Source organism: Chaetura pelagica, unplaced genomic scaffold (assembly GCF_000747805.2).
Source record: "Chaetura pelagica isolate M959 unplaced genomic scaffold, ChaPel_1.0 scaffold185, whole genome shotgun sequence".
Classification (NCBI taxonomy): domain Eukaryota; kingdom Metazoa; phylum Chordata; class Aves; order Apodiformes; family Apodidae; genus Chaetura; species Chaetura pelagica.
Genome location: NW_009953207.1, coordinates 931,722 through 936,711, shown reverse-complemented (window position 1 = coordinate 936,711; position 4,990 = coordinate 931,722).

Genomic DNA, 4,990 nt, shown 5'->3' with positions numbered 1-4,990 from the left:
GCTGAAGAGCAGATTACTGCTCCTGGCTCTGAGTTCTCACCAGCAGCTCTTTCAGGGTGGTGAGACCCTGGCCCGGGTTGCCCAGGGAAGCTGTGGCTGCCCCATCCCTGGGGGTGTTGAAGGGCAGGTTGGATGGGGCTTGGAGCAGCCTGGGCTGCTGGGAGGTGTCCCTGCCCATGCAGGGGGTTGGAATTGGATGAGCTTTAAAGTCTCTTCTAAGGCAAACCAGTCTGGGGTTCTATGATTCACCCCAGACTGATCAAGCCACCCAACTCATCTCAGAAGTGGGTACAAAACATCAAACTTCTGGCACTTTTCAGAGCATTGTGGTTTTGAATATTACTGTGAAATTCACTGTTCAGGGAAACTCCTCCAGTGCATTCTTCCAGGAGCCACATCATTTCTGAGGCTCAAAGCTCGTACGTAGGTATGGTCACTTCAGGCAGGAGGGTTCAAAGCTGCTGGCAGGGGTTCTGCTGGACATCCCAATGAGCATCACCACAGTCCATCCCATCCTTGCCAATTCAAGGTCTTCGACCTCCCTGGGGTAGGCCTGTTGAAGTTTTTTTCCAAAGAGTCAGGAGGAGCAGAGATTTCAGGTTCATCTGTGGTAGGAGCACTTGGCAAACAACCCCAGGGCAGCTCTGCCTGCCAGGGAACACGCTGGCCCTGAGGGCAGCAGGTCCTGGCACACCAGTCCCACACAGTGTCCTCCAGCTCACACAGCCACTTCTCATCACTGTTGTTGCAGCTCAGGGCTGTCACCAGTGTCACAAAGCCCTTCTCACCCATTCTGTGACCCGCTGCTGTGGCACATCTCTCCAACAAAGTCCCCAGCACCTGCTCAGCACCCAGAGGAGCCGCTCACAATGATACCTGTGAAAGCAGCACCACTCCAGGTACGTGTCTGCACAGAGGGTGAGAGTATCACCTCTGCTGGTTTGCTTTGTTTCCCCGCCCTCCCCTTCACCATTGGATGTTGTGATTTGCACACCAGAAGAAATAACTCATTATAAATGCAGGGCCTCGGGGACCCTTGTGTATTTCAAACATCAAAACCAAAGTGACTGAGTCCTTCAGAGCTCGTCTTCGCATCGGTGCAACCCCATTCATAATTAAACTGCACTGTGACCTAAATAAATCATTGGATCATTCTTCATTTAAACACTGCTTGTCACACATCAAGCCTGTCTGATACCCCATGGGGTCTGAGCACTCAGGCAGACAGGAACAGTCTTTAAGGCCTAATTAAATCAATCTGTACATTGTTAAACAAGAAACATCCTGGAACAAGTGCACCATCACTCGCCCAACGTGGCTCACACCATCACAGGCAGCTGCTAAAAACTGGGACTGTTTGGCCAGGAGATGAAAACCTAATGCTTTTCAATAAACCTTTTCTGATGGTTATCCAAGGTGTATTCTGTCCTCTGGTAACAGAATCACAGAATGTCAGGGGTTGGAAGGGACCTCTGGAGATCATTGAGTCCAACCCCCCTGCCAGAGCAGGATGACCTAGGTCAGATCACACAGGAACACATCCAGATGGGTCTGTGAAAGTCTCCAGAGGAGATTCCACAGCCTCTCTGGGCAGCCTGTCCCAGGGCTCCATCACCCTCCCAGTAAAGAAGTTTTCCCTTGTGTTGAGGTGGAACTTCATGTGTTCTAAGTTTGCATTCTTCGCCCCTTGTCTTGTCACAGGGGACAACTGAAAAGAGATTGGCCCCTCCTTCTTGACACCCACCCTTCAGGTATTTATAGACATCAGTAAGATCCCCTCTCAGTCTTCTCTTCTGCAGACTAAGCAGCCCCAGGTCTCTCAGCCTTTCCTCACAAGACAGGTGTTTCAGTCCCTTCATCACCCTCCTAGCCTCCTGTCCACAGGTGTAACTGTGCTGCCCTCTTACACCAGAGCTCCTCTCAGGCACAGCCAAGCATCTGACAGTATCTTTTTCCATCAGTCATGGCCAGAGCCACAGCAAAGAGCATCTCTGCTGACACAAGCTGGGCATCCCTCACCTTACCAGAGCTGGGAAGCACATGCAGGGCTGACTCCAAGCACTCGTGCCCCGTGCAGGCAGCGTGCAAGGAGCACACGTGGGAGGACACAGCAGCTCCACAGCCCAGCAGCAGCAGCAGCTTGAAACCACTTGCTTCAGATTCAAAGCCATTTTAGGTCTCTCTTCTCCACGGGGCAGCAACAAAAAAGAGGCAAGCTCCTGAAGGCAACAAAAGAAGCTGTTCTCATGGCAATTTGCCGTCAGGAGAGAAAGCACAACACAGCAGAAAATTGGGAGGCAGGTTGTTCTCATGAAATGCTCAGCTCAGGAGGCTCAGAGCCTGTGGAGAACTACGTGAGCTTTTTGAGTCCTGGAGGAAAAACAAGTCCAAGCTCTGAGAAGAAGCAGGCTGACTTCTTATTGCAAAGCAGTTCCTTATTGAAATGTGATTGTTTTCAAGCTCCCAGCTTGCACCCAGAGCCAGCAGGGATGGGGCTGCTGGAGACCCAGCCAGAGGCCTTGAGAGACATTAAGGAGAAATTTCTTATCTACAACAGGAGCTTCATTTCAGAGAATTAGAAAGGAACTTTCATTGATTAAGAAAAAGAAGGAAGGAATAGGAAGTGTAATTCATATTGCAGCTGAAGGGATGGGCAATGGCAGCAGCCTGGGCTGAGCCAGCCCCCTGTGAACCAGGTCCCAGCAGAGACATAGACACAAAAGTGGATAAAGTTAAAATAAATAAATTCAGATTCATAGCATCTCATATGGCTTTGGTTGAGCTTACCTTAAATGGGGTTAAACCCTCAGATTCATTCTTCAAGGCAGCATCTTTTTCTCTCCAAAGATTAATAACCTGTATGGACTGAACCAGTAAATGATTTTACAATTCCTCATATTTTCCAGAGTAAAAACAACATTTTCTTCCATGTTCTTACAGTCTTTCTATGAGAGTGCTGAAAATTGGAAGTCAGTAGGATTATAAACAGGATCTGTCAAGCTATTTATGCACCTTACACTTCATTTACTACCTGGATTTAAGAACAGAGAGGTCTAACCTCCCAGATAAGTGACTTCTTTACTAGCAAAATATTAAGAATCCTGTTATTCTTGTTCCTTCTAAAGATTGGAGATGTGTATTATATTTAGGAAATCTTCTAAATATAAGTTATTGCCCTTACCAAAACTGGGGCAGTGCTTGAAAAAATAACTAGAAGGATTTGTTTGCATTAAAATCTGCTCTAACTTGAATCAAGTTCTGTGCTTTGTGTATCCACTTCCTGTGGATGATTTTGTCAGTGAGATTCCTTCTGGATATTTGAAGAAGCAAATCCCTGTGGCATATTTCTTGGAATATGTTTCAGAGCAGATACTGAAACAAAAGAGTCTTTGCAACAAATCTCCATCTTAAGACAACACCACTAAATTGCAATAACACAACTATTGATTGGAAGCCTGGGCCAGGCCAGCCTGTTTCACAAAATAATGAAAGAATCAAAGCCACAGTCAGAGGAAACCCCCCCATGAGCAGATGTCCCTTTCATTGCATCTCATCTGCACTGGACTGCAGGATTACCTGTGCCACTGAGCCCTCCTCCCTCACTGCAAATAAACAGCAGAGCCAAACAGGGCAGAAAATTTCCCTTAAAACAAGGAACAGATCTATCTTCCTTGTTTTGGGGGGAATGGGACAGTTCTGTATCTGCTCAAAAGAAATCCAGGGGGTTCTGAAGTGCACAGACTGACCCACCAGAGGGGTTCATTATCCTTTCAAGCAGAACTTATTGTAGGAGAGCTTGCTCTGTTGCAGTGTTGGTGGCCTGCATTGAGCAGCTGAGTCTTTCAAGTTCAGAACTAGAACTTCCAGTATCCTTGCCACAAATACTCTCCTTTGCTACTTTTAAGGCAGTGGCTGGAAGTGAACACACTCGTGCTTAAAGTGAGCAAAGACTGGTGACTAGAAGAATGCAAAGCTGAAGTTACAAGGCAACATTAGCAAAGGCTGCTCCATGGAGCACAGCTTCCCTTGGCACTTCCAGGCTATAACAATGAGCTCAAGAACTGTGGCTCAAAAGGCCAGTCTTCAGGCCTCCTGCCTTTCCACGTCCCCAGCTGGCTGTGGTCACTCAGGTACTGGAATTGTCCCATTTAGGTGCAGCATTTACCTCTTCCGTGAGGTTTTCATAAGAGATGGTGTTGGATGTAACCAATTTACATCAATTAGAGGAAGCAGGGAGTGCCTAAGCAGCTGCCTTACATCTCTGATTGATGCAGGTAATGCTGCTTTGGGGATGAGACATCATATAATCCTCTAGACTAATTGTACTTCTAAAATACTCTAAAAATCTATTACTCAAGTCCAGGTCTGCAGCATGAAGTGATTATTAGAGCAGTGTAAGTCTACAGTAGTTGATGTGCACCCTGATAGACAGACCCTGTTTTAATGATGATCAAAGGTGGCACTGACAGCCTGGGAAGTCTTTACTGGAGAAAACAAGCCCTAAGTTTGGACAAGATCTTGTTATGGGGCTGAAACAGAAAAAGAAACTGGACTAAAAGCAAGACTTCTGCTGTGCAGAGCTGTGACCCCCAGCGTGGTTCATGCCTTGGTTAACAGACTCCCAAGGAAAAGCCTCCATCACCCCCCACCTTCATTACCTTTGTTGTTAATAACATCTGAGGCTACACTTTGTCTTTCAAGCATTTCAGACACAAATAATAAAAAATTCCCAATTAAAAAGGATCATCTCATGTCAGAAAGAGAACCGAAAGCACAGTGAATAATTTAAAAGCTTTAAGGATATAAAGATTTATTGTATTTGCCAACAAGACAGAGCTTTGATTAATGGTTAAAAATAGAAAATGGGGATGGAATTAAGTTGCAAAATATCCTCCCAAGGAATCATTTTTATGCCGTAAATATAGTTAGAAATGTTCTGTGTGGAACACCCTGCCTGTCTCACTTTTTCCTATTAAAACAGATTGATCAC